We start from the raw sequence: 22,898 nt of genomic DNA, 5'->3' as shown, positions 1-22,898 counted from the left end.
GGGGGGTGTCTTCAACTTTACCAGAAATGTTTTCGTTCATTCAGCAACACATATGTTAATGTATGTTGATTCTGAGTAGCAAGCTGGGGGCCCTGGAAGCCACATGGCAGAGTACCTTTTTGGCAAGCTCACCCTGGGCAACAGTGATAATAGGAAATGAACCTTGGACTGGCTTCCTTATAGACACAGAGTTGATAAACTAAAACGGTAACAATGACACTTTTTGAGTCCAAGTTCTTTTCTTCACACTATTGCATTTTGTTTTTATAAGAATCTCAAGAAGTAAAAAGGACAGGTGTCATCACCATGTCTTAACAATAGAAAAAAAGGAGGCCACACAGGTAAGAGGGTCTAGAATGCAGACATGAACGTGGATCTCTGATGCCATATTTCTGTTCTATTTTTCCTGTTAGCCCACAGGTGTATCAATGGGTTAAGCAAGACTGGATGGGTATACTGGGGTCCAGCCAGATAGCCAGCCCCGGGAGGGAGGGAAATCCCCAACACTCTTAGAGACAACCCTGATCACTATACTCTCCCCTAATTACAGGTGTGTCTTCCAGCCCAGGAGTGGGGGTGGCCTCTAAACCTCAGCCAAAAATGCTTCTCATATGAAATAAATCTTCAGAATTAGCAACAGAATGTAGAAGAGGTAGCAGGCCACCTCACAGGAAGGCAGCCCACACCTGCACACCTGACTTCCTCTGTTCAGGCTCTCTCTCCCACACAGGCAGCAATGTTATTACCTGAGTTGGCACTGAATACCTATAAGACCTCAGAACTGGAAATCCCCAGAGAGTAGACAGTCTACCATCCACCCAGATGGCTTCACTGTCAGTGACTTCTCTCCAGACACAATAGGTAATGGGTGTGGGTGAAAAATACACATGTTCTGCCTCTAAATCCAGCTCATCTAGACAGAGAAACCCTGTATTTTTCCCATGCACAGGGTACAGTAATCTATACACGGAATCATTGGCTGTTGAGGTCTCTTTAATGGGATCTAAAGCTGCCCAGTCTGGCTCCATCTTGGCCACTGGGCCCCTTCTTTATCTCATCTTTTCCCTTCCTGTGATTCAGAGGGATTCCCCAGGATAATGCAGGGAAATCTACTTAGACTGGCATCCTGTTATTTTACCTGGGAAAAAGGATTTCCTCACCTACAAGACTCAAAAGAAAATTGTGATTACACTCCAGGGCCTATTACAAGCCACTACTTGTAGTATCACACTTCCCAGCATTTCTTTAGGAATCCCTGCCAGGGAAGTCAAGATACAGCAGCAGCTCAATTGTTTCTTTCCTTTTTCTCCGGCAAGACAAAAGTAAATGTTCTAAATCCCATCTTTTAGGTTCAAACAGCCATTTAAATATGTGGGACAGTGGTGGAAAGAAGTGAGAAACATTCAGACTAATGAAGTTGGCCCCGTTGCACTTTCTAATGTCTTGACTTTGTCCATCCATGTGTTTCCTCATTTTCCCACCCTCCACTGCCATAAACCTCTCCAAAGGGCTGATCCAACTACTACTACTACTACTACTACTACTTCTTCTTCTTCTTCTTCTTCTTCTTGGAAAAAATGATTATTCTAATAAAACTTTATTTTTTCAAACATGGCCAGAGAGGCAGGACCTCATGTTTAACACACACACAGACTTATGGTTTTTTTAAAATTAAATATAAAACAAAGTTTATGAAAATTTTTTTTCCACTTTTTGTATTTGTAATCCCATTAGCACAGGGACTTTGGCAGCAGGTGGGAGTGAAGGGCAGCTAAAGCTGCCACTGGGCAGTCACTGGGCACAGGAGGAGAGCACCAGCCTGGGAGTGGCTTCACTCACACACGCAGGAATACTCAGCTGTTTGGTGTAAGGTGTAAGAAAGTGGTTCAATTTTTAAACAACCAGTTTGGCACTATAGTGCATATGGCTGGCTATCAGTCCAGATATAGGGGTTATGTATCTTTGTCTGCCAAAAGCATCTCCTTCTGCTGAAAAAGGCTCCCCCCCATTTAAGCAATCCTATCCTATATAATCTATCTATACTAATAAAAGGGTAATATGCTAATTAGACCGGGTCAACTGGCCATGTTCCAGACGTCCAACTTCCTTCCGGACAAAGCCATGGTGGTGGGGGCTGAGGCAGAGGCAGTTGGGGGCGAGATCAGGCCAGCAGGGGAGGGCAGTTGGGGGTGACCACGCCAGCAGGGGAGGGCATTTGGGGGCAACCAGGCTGGCAGGGGAGGGCAGTTGGGGGCATTAGGCAGGCAGACAGGTGAGTGGTTAGGAGCCAGTGGTCCTGGATTGCGAGATGGATGTCCAACTGCCAGCTTAGGCATGAGGGGTCCCAGATTGGAGAGGGTGCAGGCCGGGCTGAGGGACACCCCCTTCCCCATGCACAAATTTCATGCACTGGGCCTCTAGTTAATAAATAATGGTATAAGAATAAACTGTGTTTCTCATACAACTATAAACCTACTTTTACCCTACCCTGCATATTATTTTTTTTGTTCCAGTCTTAAGGCTTTCTCATGTTACAATATAGCTTTTAGTGCTACATCAGTATACCAGGAAGAAGAAAGAAAAAAATTGTTCCAGATTTGGCTATTAGAAACTCTTTTAATTGGCTCTTGTGTGCCTTTGACATACTCCCATCATTGTGTGTGTGTGTGTGTGTGTGTGTGTGTGTGTGTGTGTGTAGCAGTTCCTGACTTTCTGGCACTACAAGATGCTCTAAGCTCATGATGCATTTCCACTGCCTCAGCCCTAGAATTAGCCACTTCTCTAAAGAGCCCTAGTTCCTATTATTGGATAAATGGTAATATTTAGAAACTAAGATCCTGGCAAACTAGTGAGTTTTTAACTGGACAAGTGCTCATAAAATTCTATTATTTCTGGCCTTTCCTAAAAATATTGACTGGGCCCTGTTCCCATGGGAACCTTCATATGGAGCTGAGTTTCAGCTACCACCTTAAAGCAATTACTTTCTCCAATTCACCACAAGTACATGCCATTTAAGAAATATAGCTTAGGTGCCCAAATGTGCCCTTTAGTGATTTAAAGTACGTGCTTGGCTCTGCAGGTACAAACTTTTGTGTTGTTGTACCTAGATTTTTCTGTCTCAAGCATCATGGAAAGTGAAGGAGTCAATAACTTGGGATGAGTCCTATCCCTTGGGTTGGAGTGCTCTTGTATCTCTGGGCCTCTGATGGTATTTGGGAGGTGAAAATTTGGTTCTTGGGCTGTTTCCTTGCTTATAAGTAAAAATAACTCAACTTATAGCTCAATCTACAGGTGTCTCTGTCAATGTCTTTCCACCTTGTTGGCCAAAGCATTCAGCTTTTTTACCTTTTTTTTATCATTCCATATCATGATAAGAAATTACCTTGATACTTTTGTAGACTTTAAATGTATTACCAGGCAAGATATATAAGAAGTTACATACTAAAAGGCTCAGATAAAACTAAGATGCTTGAATCATGCTTTTTACTAAATGATTTAGAACAGTGAGACTTGAGGAGAGAGAAGGAGAGGGAGAGGGAGAGGGGGAGGGGGAGGGGGAAGGGGGGAGGGAGAGGGACAGGTGGAGGGAAATTATGGATATGCCATCAGGATGGAAGGACCATGCAGCCTAAATCCTGTGTCATGCAATGTTCCCTTGTCCATGTCCATTCTCTCTCTACTGCTTTAGCCTTCCCCACTTTGTATGGTTATCAGGACAACTGATAAAGATGGCTAGAACCAATATACACCTGCTCTGTCAGAGAGACCCAGGGACAAGTCCTAGTGTACAGGGCAAAGGACATGTAGGACCAGATTTGGTGTCACCAATGGGTAGCTGTTCTAAAGTTGTAACAAGGGTCATCAATACTTGGTGTCTACTTGGTCCTTTTGTTCCTTCCTATTCAGAACACATATTCTGCCTACTTTATCCATCTCTAATAAGACTCACAAGAATTATCTACATTTTGTCTAGATTTTTCTTTTCTATTGCATGATATCTATATATATAAAAGCCTAAGTGACCATTTGACTGGTAGCTATGATGCACACTGACTACCAGGGGGCAGATGCTAATGCACAGGCATGGAAACATGGAACAGACTGATGAATCTCAGAGGGAAGGGGAGAGGTGGGAGGGCAGGAAGAGAGTGACCAAAGATCTTATATGCATACTAGAAGGCCAGTGCATGGATTCGTGCACCAGTGGGGTCCCTCAGCCTGGCCTGTGGGGATGGGACCAAAACTGGCAGTCCAATATCCCCCGAGAGGTCCTGGATTGTGAAAGGGCATAGGCCAGGCCGAGAGACCCCACCAGTGCACAAATCTGTGCACCGGGCCTCTAGTTCTTAAATAAACAGCAAACAAACATTTCTTCATCATCTAATCTATTCTTCAGAGATAAAATGGCCAAGAGAAGTGTCATGAATCTTTTGCAGGGTATTGTTAGGTTGGATCCTGTCATGGCTCTGTTGACTGAAACCTTTGTGGTCCATCTCAATAATCATCTAGAAACCCTCTCAAGTGCATTTTCTTCAAGTATCTTGACTCCTTAGCCCCAAGTGCTTTGAGGAAATCACTCTCTTTGGTGATCTGGAAAGGAGAGAAATGTAATCTTCCTAAAAGGGGGCATCTCTGACCAGTTGCCCCACCTCTGTATTGGGTCTGATATAATAGATTAGGTCCAGGAGGCTCTTGAAGGAAAAAAAGTAGGGACAGGAGGTCGATTTCATAAGCTAAGAGTAAATAGAAAGTGAAGGTATGAATACAGAGGGTGTAGACACAGATGCAGAGAGTTTTAAGAAGCCTTTGGAAGTTCATTGAATAGCTATTTATGAGGGGAAAAAAGGAGGCAGCATGGGACTGGTTAGGTGTAGTCCTGAAAATGCAATATTAAGCAGTCATTAAAATTAAGTTTGTTTACCAGACTTATTGTGGTTATTATGTCATAAGGAATATAAATGTTGAGTCACACCTTAACCAGTTTGGCTCAGTGGATAGAGCATCGGCCTGCAAACTGAAAGGTCCCAGGTTCAATTCCGGTCAAGGGCATGTACTTGGGTTGTGGGCACATCCCCAGTAGGAGGTGTGCAGGAGGCAGCTGATTGATGTTTCTCTCTCATCGATGTTTCTATTTTTTTTTTCTCTTTTTTTTTCATCGATGTTTCTAACTCTCTATACCTCTCCCTTCCTCTCTGTAAAAAATCAATATATTTTAAAAAATGTTGTCACTATGTTGTACACCTGAAACTAATATATTATTGTCTGTCAACTATACTTTAAAGAATTTTTATTTTTAAATATTTTTATTGCTTTCAGAGAGAGGAAGGGAGAGGGAGAGAGAGAGAGAGATAGGAACATCAATGAGAGAGAAACATTGATTGGCTGCCTCTTGCATGCCCCCTACTGGGAATCGAGCCTGCAACCCAGGCATGTGCCCTGACTGGGAATTGAACTGTGAACTCCTGGTTCATAGGTAGGTATGTCAACAATACTTTAATAAAAATAATAAAATTAAGTTTTCTCAGGCAAGTACAGCCTTGCCCATTAGGAGAGTAGTCAAGAAATGGCTCAAGGCCAATAGATCCAATGACCAATGAAAAGCAAAAAACCCCATCCCTATTTTCAGAAAGAGGAATGACCAGGTGTCCTTCTGATGAAGACAACTGTGTGCTTCACAACCAGGCATTTAAACCACCTTCCCTCACAATTTTTTTCTGGAAGAAGCTTTTCTTCACAAACAATTTCCTCTGATTAGAGAGAACCACCACTATTTTATCTGGAGGTTCCCAAGAGGGACTGACTAGAAAAGAACCTAGTAGAAAAGGCAATAAAGAAAACTAGAAGCCTCAAGTGTTTGGGATCTGTCTCTGCTCTGGAGAGTCCTTTGACAAGCTTCCTTGATTAGGGCTGGTCCAAGATGCAACAGCCCTTCAGTGCAGAGAGTTGCTTGTATGGAGGAACTCAGTGATGCCAGGATTGGGCAGAAATCCTGGTGACATAGTTAACAACAAACCCAAGGGCCTTGGGTGAGGGCTCCTAAGGCTTTAACTTGATTCCAGGAGCCTCTGATATTTACAGGGGCACCCACACTAGCATTTCACTGTTATCTGCCAATTTACATCTTACTGAAAATAGACTTTACAAGAAGGGGGTTTGTGGAAGGGGAGGGCTTTCCCCTGAGCAAGTTGGGAAAACCCGTATCACCTACCTGATCTGTTCATGGTAGCAAATGAGAATGGCCTTCAGGGAAAGAAGTTTGGAAGAAAAGGAAAATACCCAACTTTTCTAAGATGTTAGGGAAAGAAGTGGAGACCTGAAGATGTCAGGAAGATGGAAAACCCCATCATAATTATAATCATACTAGAGGCCCATTGCACAAAGATTCATGCAATAGGCCTTCCTTCCCCTGGCTTCCGGCACCGGTTTTCCTCTGGTACCTGCGACCCAGGCCTTCACTCTGGTTGCCGCCTTCCGCCTTCCCTCTGGCCGTAGTCTGCTGCCTTTGCTGCTGACTCCGGCCAGAGTCTGCTGTCTTCATCTTCACTGCAGACTCTGGCCTGAGTCTGCCATCTTCATCTTTGCTGCAGACTCCAGCTGGAATCTGCCATCTTGGTCTTCGCTGCAGCCGGAGTGCTGCTCCTGTAGATCCCTTCACCCCCGCCCTCCCTCTCATAGCAGGCATCCTGCCCCGCCCAGCCACTCCACGCCTGGAGAGGCTGGGCAGCGGGGCCACTGCCATCTTTGTCCTTCTAATTTGCATATCCCCTCTTGATTGGCTGGTGGGCATCAGGGAGGTACAGTCAATTTGTATCTTTCTCTTTTATTAGTGTAGATGGTCCAATTCATACATGTATTAAGGTTGTCAGAAATGCATGCCCTGTCCAGGAGGACTTTACATATAAAATATGATAGGTCTACATTGAACAAAGCAATTTTAATACAAAAAGTGGCTTGCTTTTTTCTCTCTACCCATTGTTCAAGTATGTGGATGTGTATAGAAAAAAGAGGGTAAAGAAGTGAAGGAAAGAGTATTCTACTGATCAAAAAATCATGATCTGGATTACTGTCTGAGAGATGGTTAGCTTTCAGCTGAACCCTGAGAGAAGGAGAAGAGGTGGCTCTACAAATGTGGAGGAGAGCCCTAACCAGTTTGGCTCAGTGGATAGAGCGTCGGCCTGCGGACTGAAAGGTCCCAGGTTCGATTCTGGTCAAGGGCATGTACCTTGGTTGCGGGCACATCCCCAGTAGAGGGTGTGCAGGAGGCAGCTGATTGATGTTTCTCTCTCATCGATGCTTCTAACTCTCTCTCCCTCTTCCTTCTTCTCTGTTAGAAAAATCAATAAAGCCGAAACCGGTTTGGCTCAGTGGATAGAGCGTCGGCCTGCGGACTGAGGGGTCCCGGGTTCGATTCCGGTCAAGGGCATGTACCTTGGTTGCGGGCACATCCCCAGTGGGAGGTGTGCAGGAGGCAGCTGATTGATGTTTCTCTCTCATCGATGTTTCTGGCTCTCTGTCCCTCTCCCTTCCTCTCTGTAGAAATCAATAAAATATATTTAAAAAAAAAAAAAGAAAAATCAATAAAATATATTAAAAACAACAACAAACAAACAAATGTGGAGGGGAAAACAACATGAGATAGATGCCCAGATCATGGCCTGCAGGATCCAAGGGTAAAGGTAAGAGAGGGAGTTCATCTGGCATGAAGGGGAAAAGGTGTGTAACTCAAGGTGAAATGATAAAAGATAAAGTTTGGAAGACAGCTTAAGGCCAAGCATAGAGTTTTTATGTTTAAGTAAAAGGCATTTGGAGGAAGCAGTAGCTTTGGGTCTGCACTTCAGGAGAAGGTTGATAAATCCCTTCCCGGAGATATCCTGGGATGCTGAGGGTGCCCAGTGACAGATACCTGGGATGAATATTAAAACGGAAACCAATGACCTTGTGTTTGAAGTGGCAGAGAAAGCATCCTCTCTAATCAGGCTAGTAGCTTCAAAAAGTTCTGTATAAGGTCTCGCTATCCTTTTTTTTTTTTCTCATACTAGAGTTTGACTATTGTTGCAATTGGCTGCTTTAGAAGAGCGCGAGTCCAGTTGTCAGAATGTCAGAAGCCCCTGGTGGTGCTGGCCCAAGTATTTTAGAGAAACATCAAAGAGATGCAGGGTTGCACTCTTCCTCTCAGAGAAAGGACATCAGAGTCAACTCTGATACTTTTTGCCTCTCTTTAGAAACCTTCCATTTTTTGTCAGACATTTGGAAGAAGTAAGTTTATCAGCAACCCCTAAAGTTTAAAAGAGGCTGATGTACCTTAACCAACTAGTCATTCCTGGGGAATGCACATGTATCAAGACAGAATCGAGGAACAATGGTGAGGTTGTATGGTGTAGCATTTATTCACCTGACTCAACTAACGAAACATGACCACTCTCCCCAGACCTCCATGTCTTCATAGGAAAATGTGAAGAGGGGTCCTTGGGAAATTTCCCAACCTCCAAAACTGACAGCCTCACCATCACTGTCTGCCTTGAATACATGAGGTCTAATCTGAAACTGCCTTTTATCTCTGCTTATGTTTGTCACTACAAGAACAACTCCTCTGCCCCAGTTTCCTGGGACACGCCTCATCCTTCACACACTAATCCTCACAAGGCTGTCTGTGAACTTCCCCTTTTCTGTCCCCTTCTGTTGCCCTTCCCCAACGTTTTAATTCCTTTCTCTGTGCTATTTGGAACTCACGGACCATTATCAGCACCATCTCCTATGTTCTCAAACTCTTGCCCGAACACTCCTTTTACCTTCTTGCTCTCACTGCAATCTGAAATTCCTCTAAAGGCACTACTTCCCCTGTAGTGGTCCTTCCCTTCATGCCAGATGAACTCCCTCTTTTGCCTTTGTCCTTGGCTCCCACAGACCCTGATCTGGGCGTCTATCTCATGTTGTTTTCCCTCCACATCTGTCGAGCCAGCTCTTCCCCTTCTCTCAAGGCACTACTTCCCCTGCAGGCCTCTCAAGTCATCCTTATGCCCCCCCTCCACACACACACACACACACACACACACACACACACACACACACACACACACACAATACCACTGGACCTGAAGGTAAGGCAGGTGTCCTCCTTCCTTGTTGATACTTCTAGGCCATTCTTTCTCTTGTCCCTCATCCCTTAAATCTTCCAGTCTAAAATGTAATGCCACCATAGTATGCTCCCCTCTATCCCTTCTTGTTTTGGTTTTCTAGGGACCTCCACCCCACATTTCTTGACTATCTTAGCTCCTGGCTGATGGCAATCTTCTCCAATATTAGCACTGTCCTAATTCTTGCTGATTTCAATATCCACAAAGATGATCCCTCCACAACTTGACCTCTTACTTTTTTGCTTCTTCTCCTCCCATGATCTTGTCCTCTAATATATTCAGCCACTCGTTGCTATAGTCATATCATAGGCCTGGTCATCTGTGATAAACATTCTCTCTCCATAATCTCTAATTCATGCATCAGACTCTTTGACCACACGTCCTCTTTTTCTAGTTCATTCTCTCTAGTGTCTTGATGACAAAAACCTTTTACAGTAACTCCTCTGGAAAATCCAAGCACTTGGTCCAACAACATTTTCACTGCATTTCAACTCTTTGATCTCAGGTTCAATCCCATTATAAATTATAATAATAATTTTCTTGTATACATTTCCACCTGACCTGACCCTCTTGTTTTGCTATACTTGGGAAAAACAACCTAACCAAATCATTTCTCCCCTATACTATACCTGTACCCATTCAGTTATATGTGGCTAGAGAAAACCTCAACCATACTAAGTGCACTTAAACTTGAGTATAACTTTTAAGTGGGCCCTTAGTACTGCCAACAATCATACAATCTTTCCCTATTCTACTTTCTCTCCTACTCTTCTTGTCCATCATTCATATACATATACTAGAGGCCCAATGCATGAAATTCGTACAAGAGTAGGCCCTTGCAGCCACGACTGCCTCGCGGCCCCGTCCCCTGCCCATTGGTCGTTCCAGAAGGTTGTCCGGAAGGTTGTTCTGGAAGGTCATTCTGCCACCCGGTCTAATTAGCATATTAACTCTTTATTATATAGGATTCTCCTCCAATATCTGTAAGCCTTAGCTACATAGCAAGCCATCCCAATACATATTTGGCTTAAAGCAGTAATTATTTTTATTTGCTTACTAAAGGCCTGGTGCATGAAAATTCGTGCACTGGAGGGGAGGGTCCCTCAGCCAGGCCTGCCCCCTCTCACAGTCCGGGAGCCCTCAGGGGATGTCCTACTGAGGGAGGCAACTGGACTGTTCAGGGGAAGGCGCCGCCCCCATCACCCCACTGCTGGCTATGGCAGCTATGAGGCCTGAGCCCCAGGCCTCGCAGCTGCCGGGGCTCACAGCTGCCTGAGCCCATGGCTGCCGTGAGCCCCGGGCTACACTGCCACTGTGGCTTTGTCCAGATGGACGTCTGGATGGACATCTGGAAGACATCTGCCCTAATTAGCATATTACCCTTTTATTAGTATAGATGATTTTGTTGATCAGCCGTTTGGATCAGGATCATTTGGGTAGTTATACTCGACTCAGTGTCATTCATGTAACTGTGGTCATTTGGTGACTCAAATGTGGGCTGGTTGGTCTAAAACGGCAGTTGAAGAAAGGGCATAACTTAAAAAAGGTGACATGAGAGGTAGGAGAATTCTAGGCAAGAGCCATAATGTGAGGTATTTTCAAGAACAAGTTGTAGAGTAGTTTGAATGGTATAGCGGAGCCATATGATGCAATATAATATAGTGGGAATATGGTAAATGCATAGGAAGTGTCATGTTTGGAATTATCATAAAGCACAATCAAGCCCCAGGTCCACCAGATGTCCAAAAGAATACATGAAACCAGACTAGTTTGACAATATAATGAGCTTTCCTTATGCATTTTGATTCTTGCATTTACTCCTCTTACTAAATTACATATTATTTTCTTCATTCTAAATTCTGTATAGGTTTAAGAAATTAAAAGTGTTGTGCCAATAGATTTTTTTTTCTGATTTTAATAGTTTCATCAAGAGCATAATTCTGGCTTGTTGGATTGTTGCTCTGCTATTATGTTTCTATCACACCACTTCTTCTGATTATCTATACCTCATCTACAGCATTCAGACATCAAAACAAAAGGTTTTGAAACTTATGTGAGAAGTTTAGAGGAAGAGCTCCCTATATATTGTAAAAACAGACAAGGTCACTGCTTAGTCAACTTTTCTTACAAAAGAGTTTAGTGATAATAGCTAAATTAGAGCTCTGATCAACCACAGCTCATGATGGGCTCTGTTGATGGGTGCCCTTGGTAGACCTGTAAGCGATGTCCTAAGAAATTATTATACTTGTTTCATAAGCCGAAAATGTACACATATTTGACTTCTTATTCTCAGTCATGATCTCCAGCGTATCTATCATACTCCCAATGTGTATGTGGTTATTCCAGTGGAGTTTTAGATACCCAAAGTCCTTGATTATTGAGGCCCATATGATCTTAGAAAGATATACTCAAGCATACAAACCAATGAATAATTATTTAAAAGCCATATGGAGAAATTTAGGACTACATACGATTTATTCATTCATCCAATATTATTTATGAGGACTTTATTTTGGTCAAGTACTGTGCTAGATGCTATGTCTTCTACCATCAAGATGTTCATACTTTAGTTGGAGAGACCAACATTCCAATTATTATGTAAGTGCTTTAATCGAATTAAGTACACACAGATAACTGAAATGTTATTTTGACTTGGAAATGGTGGGTGTTTTGGAAGCTTCCTGGGGTGTGATAATAACTGAAAGAAATTTTGAAGACTGAATAAGAGATGTTGAGAAGAAGGAACAGGGGAATATACTGCAGGTAGAGAGAGTGGTGTGGGCCACAATGGACCGTCCCGTTTTCAGAGTCAAAGTGGAGGAGGACAGGGCAGTTAGCAATGGGATGACACTGCTGAAGTTATTCACTGAGTGATCAGATTTTCCCTTCAGAGCACAGACAAATGTGGAAGATAAATTAAGCATCTAAGCATGGATGAGGGTGGAGTTCTGGGATCTATTAGGGGACTGTTGGGCAGAAATGGTGACGTCTCAACTAAGAGAAAAGCAGTGAAGAGGAGAGGAAGGAGTGATGTTGAGAGTTATTGAAAACCAGAAACTATAGTTCTTGGTGACCAGGTGGGAAGTAAAGGAAAGAAAAGGATTTTGAAGATAATGTTTAGATTTTTTAGCTTTGGACATTTGGGATTAGGGTGACATCATCAGAGACAGGAAACACAAGAGGAAGAATGGAGACTTTGGAAGGAAGTAGGGACTCTTCTCAAGTTCAAGATGCCATGGGACATCTAGGTGAATCTGAAAATGGAACGAAATGTGGCAATTATATATTTAGACTACATAGAATTAAAGGTGTGGGGTAAACTTTACCACCTCTAACTCCCTTCTGCCTATGTATATCCTAGCTCCTTTATTGCAAAAAAGGCCTCCATCTGAATGAGAAGAGAATAAAGAGAGAAGGCCTCATATGGATTGTGTGGAAGGTGGGTGTGGACTGGAGGAAAGACAGGGATCTGAATAGACAGAGGGGAGAAGAAAAGGCAGTTCAGGGAGGGAACACAGCACCAACAAAGATAGAACACTAGTACCAAGCAAGGCAGAGCACAGGGTTCAAGATGTAGAGAAGAGGAAAATGAGCATAACCAAGAGGATGGCACTGGATTTCCTAATGAATGTATTCTCTGGATGGATGCTAGAAAGTTTAGACTTCAAAGAATCAGCAGGAAGAAGCCATGGTAGGAGTTTGAGCAGAGGAGGAACATTATAAGAAATGAATTGCTTCTTGATTACTGTAATGTGGTCTGGAAAAAGCATCCAGGAGAAAAGGCATATATAAGAGGAAGCAAATAGATCTGCTCAAGAGTTGATTGCGGTCTTCCAGAACCTCTAGCTGCTTTGTAAGGGGGAGAAGAACTTCCTGGGGTTCTACTGGCGCAACTCTTCCCTGTCAAGAATATGGCAACACCTGGGGGACTGGCATTGAAGAAAGTCACACTACACACTCTTTCAAAGAGGTCCCAGCTATAGCCCTCTTGAAAATGCAAGAAGAGCTCCATGAGTTTTTTTCTTTTCCTTTAGAGACATACAGAAGCAAATAAAAATAAATCTTGTGGTAATGACTATTTTTACTCAATTACACATGCATTACTAAGTGTCACAAATCCCTGAGGTGGAAGGTGTGATTTTCTGAGTCTGCTGCTGTGTTGAGATGAGAGAAATTGTTCAGTGTTGATAACTCTGTTGGATGTTGGTAATGTAATTACAGTTTCTCAGACTGGTCTCAAAAATTAAGGTTATCTATTTTCTATTTTCCTTTCCCTTTGGGGAAAATAATAATAATGTATAGACTTGCTTGATTTGACTTTACACCCAGTTTTCATGACATTTTTATTGTGTCTTATACCAAATGGATTGATTTTTTTTTCAACTTGTCTTTGAAAATGTTATTTACACAAAGAGATTGAATGGACTTAATTTGTTTAGTCTCCCAAAGTGATGCTTCTAAGTGGGTCATGATAATCTAGTAAATATATTATGTGAATAGAGGTGGTATGAATAACTAAAAAAATTATTCATAGTGTGCAGAGAACAAAAATGGATAGAAGTTGGCTAACAAATAGGACTGAAATGTTAGAAGAAATATGGACATAAGGTGTTCATATTAGTTGTCCCATTAAAATGCAATGAAAATTAGAGAATTTCTATGTATCATTAGGGCTTCACTGTTGCTGTTGTGGTGGTTATTTAAGTAGATACAGAAGTGGCCCAATATAACTAATGTAAAGTTGTCCTCCTTGCTTCTTTGGGCATCAAAGACAGTTGATCTTAACTGAATTTCTGCTTCAGAGAATTATAAAGTACTATTATAAGATTTCAAATATTTCCCATTCCTTGTCCTTTATCAGGGTTTCTAACATAGCTTCCACATTTGGTCCTCTTGCTAAAACAACCTTAAACTGCCTAACTCATTATTATTGTGTGTGTTGCAACTGCTGATAACCATAAATTAAGTAAGTTTTAAAATACTTTGTAAAAGAAATGTCAATGATCAGAGAAGCAACTGTCTTAAATGACAGTTTTAGGCACATAAAATTCATGGATAGACGGAAAGGCTATATAAGCACGTACAATGTATTCAGCATCGACAGAGCGCTGTCATTTATAATATCTCATGGAAACCTACCACTTACATTTCAATCAGGCCATAGCAGAGCATGGCCAGAATGGCTAAGTTAAGAAAAAGTTGCAACTATGTGGCCTTAAACATGGGAACTCTTTTGTTCCCTCCCCTCAGACCACCTTTGGCTACCAACATTGGGGAACATGGGAAAGAGGAACTTTAGGATAAGGTCTCGCTCAGATCTTTTATTTTAAAGAAAAAACAACCAGTTAACATAACTAATATTTTCCAATTATGCACTGCCCAGGGAGGTGAGGCAGTATTGACTTTGGAATCAGATTTCCTGGGTTCAGATCAGATCCACTTGCTAGAAGATGGGTGATCTTGGACAAATTAATAAACCTCTGTGTGCCTCAGTATCCTTATCTGTAAAATGGGAATAATAATTGTCTTACCTCACAGGGTTGTTGTATATATAAAACATTTTACATGCAGAGTAAGAACTCAATAAAGGTTTTAAATGATGATAAAGAAAACATCACACTGTCCAGATCTCTATGTTGGGAACAGGTTCGGATCAAGCATCAAGCTCTGGATGCTCAGTTTTTAGAGGCCTTTGACAAATGGATCAGCCTGGAACGTTGAAGAGCATGAAAAACCACGTTACATCAGAAACTGTTAAAGGGACAGGAATTTGAGCCTGTGGAAAAGGATAACCCAGAAGCTGTTCAGAAACATCAAAGAGCTGTCATGAACAAGAATAATTGACTTGTTTAGGAAGTCACTGGAAGTAGCGAGTGAAGGTTATGTGTAATTTTGCACAAAAGAAGACATCTGGCAATGAAATGAGTTGCTTCTCAAAATAGCAAGTACCCATTACTAAAGTATTTATACGAAGTTTGCACAACCCACTTAAGTGAATTATTAAGATAAGATTCCATCTTTGTATGGGAAACTTAAATAATAATTTCAGGATATTAGAGACTAAGAACTCTTTTTATTGTGTTTTAATTTAATTTTAATATCTCACATAAGTTTTCAGATGCTGCCTCTTCCTCCACAGCCTTCTTGAGATGTATGCTATAGCTGAAAGATGTAGATACAGCCAGCATTCTCTGTGCCAACATTACCAAAATATTTTCACCAATAGGTTAATTAGAACCATTTGGGGAATTTGATAGGATTTTGAAATTCTAATGCTTAACATCTTCCATCATTTTATTTTGGCCTTGTGTTAACTGGAAAATAGGTACCATTTTATAAAAACAAAAATTCCATAAAGACTAAAATTCCCTTGATAGGAGACAGTTGCAGTCTGTTTTCATTATTTTATCTCATTTGAACCCTTAGCAAGTAATATTATTTCCATTTTACAGATGAGGTTCTGCTAGTTTAGTGGCAAAGTGTGGGCCTGAGCACACACCTTCTAACTCTCAATCCATGCTCCTTCCATTTGCCCTCACTCACATGCTTCAGTCTCTTTAGTTCACATACATCTAAAGACCAAAGACAGGGACAAAAAGTCTTGTCAATTAAACTCAGTCATGAAAGAGAAAAAGCAACCAGGTAAATGCTCTGCCAAAAGTAAACCTCAAAAGGAAATATGGAGCTTGAAATTCAATTAGAGAAAACTGTGGAGAGATTTTTAAAATAAAACCAGTAGGGGTTAATTAAGGAAATAAAATTAGTTAACCAAAAGGGCCAAGGTTTAGATACATTGGAGTTGAAAAAACAAAGATAGCTCGGCTGCAGTTGTTCAGTGGTTGAGCCTCGACCAATGAACCAGGAGGTCACGGTTCAATTCCTGGGCAGGGCACATGCCCGGGGTTGTGGGCTCGATCGCCAATAGGGGACTTGTAGGAGGCAGCCAATCAATGATTCTCTCTCATCATGGATGTTTCTGTCTCGTTCTCCTTCTCCCTTCTTCTCTGAAATCAATAAAAATATATTTTTTTTAAAAAAGAAAAAACAAAGATATGTCTAGGATCTGGGAAACTAAGCACAGAGAACTAGGAAAGGAGGCAGATAAAATGAATGAATGTGGTGAAGGAAAAGTGAGAACCATCAAGAACAATACTAATGTAGGCTGGAGCACCAAATGCAACAGTAGGAGGATCACGACAGGCACAAGGAGAGGTCAATAAAAGAACATCCCCAAGTAGAAAATAACTATGAAGCAAAAATAAAATGATAGACATAAAAAGGCAGTTGGGGGAGCAACATCTGAATGAAGAACAACAGATTTGTTTTTGCATGTTGTTTTCTACAGGGGTAAAATTCTATTTGGCTTTATTTGGGCTGATTTTCTTTCCACTATGCCTCCCTCTGAGCTCTCCAAAAGGGAAATGCTGAGGGTGTGAAGGAGATGAAAAGTCAAACTACATATTTTTAATGTGCTTCCAAATGCCACTGAGAAAACTACTGCAGCCTACTTGGTGTGTAACCTATTTTAACACTGCTAAACTGTGATAGTCATGATGATAGCACTAGTTGGCATTGGTGGGGGGAGGACCATGAGTCAGATTCGAAAACAAATATTGTCAGTTTTCTGCTCATATATTTGATCTTCAATAGCATTATGAGTTGGTATTTAAAACTATATCATTTCTTAAATTGCGCACTGAAATGGAACTTCTAGACCCTCGGATAAAAAGGAATTGCCCTCTACCTGAAGTATAATATTACCATATGTATGACAATGAGCAGAACAGTGCTTTTGGATCTACTTCAGAGTATCATCCAAATACACACAGACTGCTGTAGACATCTATCGAAGCCCTAAATCAGGCAACTTGATCTGCCCTTGGCCACCCCATCAAATACTTGCTCTAGAAGCAGCTTCTCCCTAAGGAGCAATGTCCTCAAGAATGTCCAGAACAAAATGACTCCTCTCCATCATTGACATCAGGAATTTTCTCCACAGAGAAAGGGTGAGTGAAGATATAAAATGGATAGAGGAGGGAGAAGGGAGTGAAAGGAATATGAGAGAAGCTGCTACGTGACTCAAAAATGTTACCAACTAGGGTAACATTTAAACTCTTGAAAGCCTCAGTGTTCTTATCTGTGAAAAAGGGATAATCATAGTACTTATCTTCAGGGTTATAGCAAAGAATTGAATGGCATCACATATGCAAAGCACTGAATGCAATGCCTAGTGTTATGTGTAATAAGTGCTCAATAAATGGAAATATTATGATTATTACCATTTCTCTACTTCTACTTTTGCCTTGATTCATTCTTTACTTCATTCAACAAATGTTTGTTGACTACCTACTATATGCCAGGTACTGGGCTGGGATTGGGAGTATGGATCTGTATAAATCAGACATCTCTCACCCCTGTGGACTTTACAGTATAGTAGAAAAGACATAATATGAAAATTAACTGTTAGATTAATTGTTTGACCATATATATATATATATATATATATATATATATATATATATATATATATATATATAGTCTATTTGCATATTAGAGTCATATATATGACTCTAATATGCAAATAGACTTAACAGCAGAACAACTGAACAACTGAACAAAGGTCGCTATGACATGTGCTGACCACCAGGGGGTGTGTGCGGAACATGCAGGCAACGTTCACTGTGGGATGGTGAAGCAGGTGAGAGGGGGTGCCAGACCAAGGCGGGGTGCTGGTTGCTGTCATCAGGGCAAGCCTCTGGTGGTTACTGAAAATTCTTTGCTCCTGTGGGCAGGCCATGGTCCCGCCTGGTGCTCACACCTGCTGCTGGCACCAGCCCTGCTCGCACCCGCTGCCAGCGCCTGGTGCTGGCCCTGATCACTTGGTGCCATCAGCAGGTGGGAGTGGCAGCTGCCAGCCCTGATTGCCCCTGAGGGTTTCTCCACCTTCCCCTGCTGCTGAGGGGTAATCAGGGCCAGCAGCCGCTGCTCGCACCCGCTGATGGTGCCAGCCCCAATTGCTCCACACCATCAGTGTGTGGGAGTGGTGGCAGCGAGAGTGGGGCTGCCGGCAGACAGGGGACCAGGGGCTGTGGCAGGAGGGGCTGGGTGGGGGCGAGGAGGATGAACTGAGACCCACCCCTGTGCTCACCACAGCCTTGCGGCCCACAGTTCCTTTCAAGGTGCACGAATTCGTGTACTGGGCCTCTAGTCTGTGATAAATGCTATGAAAGAGAAGTTCTAGCTACTGGGAGAGAGTATAACAAGGAACCTGATCTAATCTAGGGCTTCTTTAAGAAGTTTTGCCCTAGCCAGTTTAGCTCAGTGGATAGAATCAGCCTGCGGACCAAAGGGTCCTAGGTTCGATTCTGATCAAGGGGCACATGCCAGGTTGCAAGTTCAATCCCCAGTAGGGGGCATGCAGGAGGCAGCCAATCAATAATTTTCTCTTATTAACTAGTGTCCCGGTGCATGGATTTGTGCACATTGAAAGGAAATTAATTAGAAGATTTTAATATCACTATTAGCCCTTTCTCTATAATAGAAGTGTCAACCAAATTCACAATCAACAATGACAGATGGAAACACATGAGTGTGATTGGTGCCACTGAGAGCTTTATATGTATTGTGCCTGCTTTCTGATTTAGCTAACCTTTTTCCAGCCCAGTGAAGCACCCCAACTTCTCTTTCAGGTAATTGCCAGCAACACAGCAGTAAATATCAACACAAAGCAGATTATTATTGTAGATCACGCAGGGAGGACAAAGGGTAAAATATTTAACTGCAGCAGTGTTTGACTATATTCTGCACAGTGAGAAAACCTGAAGTCATTTTCAAGGTCCACTATTTCTTACTTCTTTTTAGTTGGGTCAACTTTCTAAGCTTTCTAAATCTCCTTTTTCCAGCTAATGAAAAGAAAATAGGATTCCACCGAGTCTCCTATCTACTCCAGGACTTCTGTGAGGATTAAATGAGATGAGGCACAGGAAAACGCTTCACAGACATTTGGTTAAAGTGTGAAATGTTTGCACCTGGCTGTAAAGCAAGTCAGGTTCCTGGGCTGAAGAAACTCCAAGGTGGCTAATTGCTAGGGAGAGTAAGCTGAGCGTTGCTACGTGATGTCATTACCCGGTGCCCACAGTCACTGTTTCTGGGCTGGGCTGGGCTGTGGGCTGCATTTTGTGCCATGGGGTCTTGGCAGCATTGGCTGCGATTTGGTGGGGTGTCGCTCCAGGGAGGTGGTGAGGCCTGTGTCCCACTTGGGGGAAGCTGAGTGTTGGTTTGTTGGCACCAGGTCCGTGGTGCTGTTTATTTTTAAATGGCCAGTGCGCATCATGGCAGCTCCTGTGTTGAGCATCTGCCCCCTGGTGGTCAGTGTGCGTCATAGCTACTGGTCGTATGGATGGACACTTAGCCTTTTATATATATAGCTGTTTCTATCTCCCCCTCTCTCTCCCTTCCTCTCTGAAATCAATAAAATATATTTAAAAAATAATTTTGAGCTAAGTTTTGAAGGATGAATAAAAATGGGGACCTTATTATATTTTAACCAAACGAACCCAGCTGGTAACCCCAGAAGGAAAAAGATAGTAGTTCCCAGTCATTTCCTTCCTACTGGAAGGAATAGCCAGAGCTAAGCAGACTGAAACCTTTGCTTGCTTTCCTAAATCCAGAACTCTTGTCAGAGGGAAAGAAGTGATGCAAGTCCATTCTAGAACCCAAAGTCTAAATCTATTCTGTGGGTTAAAATACACATTGAGTTATAATTCAATTTTACACATACTTCTGTCTCACATCAGAAAGTTCAGAAATGAGAATCATATAAATGCAAGTATTACACTGGCTACTGAAATGTCTTTCATGCAAAAGAGAACTGAAATAACAAATGGGGATATGCACCAAGCCCGCCTTGTGCCGTTAGAGTTAATGCTGCTAGGATGTTTATATTATAGACTTCATCTTAAGGCTCTAAGATTCAGTCATAAAATCTCTTCCCAGCTGAAATGTGGCATATAAATAAGGTCTCTGCTTAAGGGCTGAATTGCTCTGTAGCTCTTTCAAGCTGTCCTTCCACTGGATACAACTCTGGGTAACTTTTTAACACTGTTTCACACTACCACCCACTTAAAATGTTTTTTATTGAATTTATTGGGATGACATTGGTCATATAGGTTTCAGATGTACAACTGTATAATACATCATCTGCATATTATATTGCATGTTCACCACCCCAAATCAAGTCTCCTTCCATCACCATTTATCCCCCTTTACCCTCTTCTACCACCCCCACCCCCTTTCCCTCTGGTAATCATCAGACTGTTGTCTGTGTCTATGAGGTGTGTTTTTTTTTGTTTTGTTTTGTTTTTTTTTTGCTTAATATCTTCACCTTTTTCACCTAGCCCTTCCAAACCCTTTCTTCTGACAGCTGTCAGTCAGTCTGTTCTCTGTATCTATGAGTCTGTTTCTATTTTGTTTGTTAGCTTATTTTGTTCATTAGACTCCACATATAAGTGAAATCATATGGTACTTGTCTTTCTCTGACTGGCTTATTTCACTTAGCATAATTCTCTCCAGGTCCATCCATGTTGTCCCAAAATTAAGATTTCCTTTGTTTTTATAGGCTTGTAGTATTCCATTGTGTAAATGCAACACAGATTTTTTTATCCACTCACTTTGATGGACATTTGGGCTGCTTCCAAATCTGTGTTATTGTAAATAACACTGCAATGAACATAGGAGTGTGTATATTCTTTCTGATTTGTGTTTCTGATTTCTTAGGATATATTCCCAGAAGTGGAAAACTGGGTCATAAAGCAGTTCTATTTTTAATTTTTTGAGGCAACTCCATACAGCTTTCCACAGTGGCTGCACTAGTCTGCATTCCCACCAACAGTGCACAAGGGTTCCTTTTTTTTCTACATCCTCAATAGCACTTGTGGTTTGTTGATTTATTGATGATAGCCATTCTGGCAGGTGTGAGGTTATGTCTCATTGTGGCTTTAATTTGCATCTCTCTGATGATTAGTGATGTTGAGCATCTTTTCATATGTCTATTGGTCATCTGTATGTACTCTTTTGAGAAGTGTCTATGCAGGTCCTTTGCCATTTTTTAATTGGATTGTTTGGGGTTTTTTGGTATTGAGCTGTATAAGTTCTTTATAAATTTTGGATATTAACTCCTTATCAGATACTAGTGGGCCAGTGCACAAAATTTGTGCACATTAAAAGGAATTAATTAGAGGAAATATTGCTATTTGCCCTTTCTCTATAATAGAAATGTCAGAGATGAAAGAAAAATAGTAAAATGTGTATGAAAATCTTCCTCCTGTCAGAGTCTGGGGCACGCCGCGGGACCCAGAGTCAAATCCCAGCCCACCCACGTGTGCCTCGAAATCATGCGAGATGCAGACCCGGCTGGCCCCACCCCCATTGGGTGAGATCCAGACCCGGTTGGCCCCACCCCCACTGGGCAAGTCCCCCATCAAGTCCCCCATCAAGCCCTGCTGTGTAGGGGGGCACAGCCTCGGGTTCCCCGGTGCACCCTCAGGTCCCACAGCCCAGTGCTGTGGCAGGGGGTGTGGACGCAGGTCCCCCAGCCCAGTGGAGGGAGCAACCTCAAGTCCCCCGTCAAGCCCCGCCAGGTGGGGGGCACAGCCTCAGGGCCCCCATCAAGCCCTGCCAGGCAGGGGTTGCAGCCTTAGGTCCCCGGTGCACCCCCGGTGCCGTGGTGGGGGGTACAGCCTCAGGTCCCACGGCCCGGCACCGGGGTAGGGGGAGTAGCCTGAGGTCCCCTGTCAAGCCCCGCTGGGTGGGGGACACAGCCTGAGGTCCCCTGTTGAGCCCTGCCTGGTGGGGGGTGCGGCCTGAGGTCCCCCAGCCCAGCGCCGGATGGGGGGTAGAGCCTCAAGTCCCCCATCAAGCTCTGCTGTGTAGGGGGGCACAGCCTCAGGTCCCCCAGTACACCCTCAGGTCCCCCGGCCCGGTGCTGTGGTGGGGGGTGCAGCCTCAGGTCCCCCGGCCCAGCACCAGATGGAGGGTGCAACCTCAAGTCCCCCGTCAAGCCCCGCTGGGTGGAGGGGGGGCACATCCTCAGGACCCCCATCAAGCCCCGCCAGGTAGGGGTTGCAGCCTCAGGTCCCTGGTGCACCCCCAGTGTCATGGTGGGGGGTGCAGCCTCAGGTGCCCTGTCAAGCCCCGCCTGGTGGGGGGCACAGACTGAAATGGCCTGGCACTGGGTGGGGGGTGTGACCTGAGGTCTCCCGGCCTGGGCCGGGCAGGGGGCGCAGCCTCAGGGCCCCTAGCCCAGCGCCAGGTGGGGGGTACAGCCTCAAGTCCCCCATCAAGCCCTGCTGTGTAGGGGGGCACAGCCTCAGGTACCCCGGTACACCCTAAGGTCCCACGGCCTGGTGCCGTGGCACGGGGTGCAGCTTCAGGTCCCCTGTCAAGCCCCGCCGGGTGGGGGGCACAGCCTCAGGGTCCCCATCAAGCCCCACTAGGCAGGGGTTGCAGCCTCAGGTCTCCAGCACACCCTTGGTGCTGTGGTGGGGGGTGCAGCCTCAGGTCCCCCGGCCAGGCATCAGGGTGGGGGGAGTAGCCTGATGTCCCCTGTCAAGCCCTGCTGGGTGGGGCCGCAGCCTGAGGTCCCCCATTGAGCCCTGCCTGGTGAGGTGTGCGGCCTGAGATCCCCTGGCCCGGGCTGGGGCGGGAAGCGCAGCCTGAGGTGGCCTGGCGCTGGGGCAGGTGGTGTGGCCTGAGGTCCCCCATCAA

This window comes from Plecotus auritus (genome assembly GCF_963455305.1).
Source record: "Plecotus auritus genome assembly, chromosome: X".
Taxonomy (NCBI): Eukaryota; Metazoa; Chordata; class Mammalia; order Chiroptera; family Vespertilionidae; genus Plecotus; species Plecotus auritus.
The sequence above is the reverse complement of the archived record's forward strand: the minus strand, read 5'-3'. Positions refer to the sequence as shown.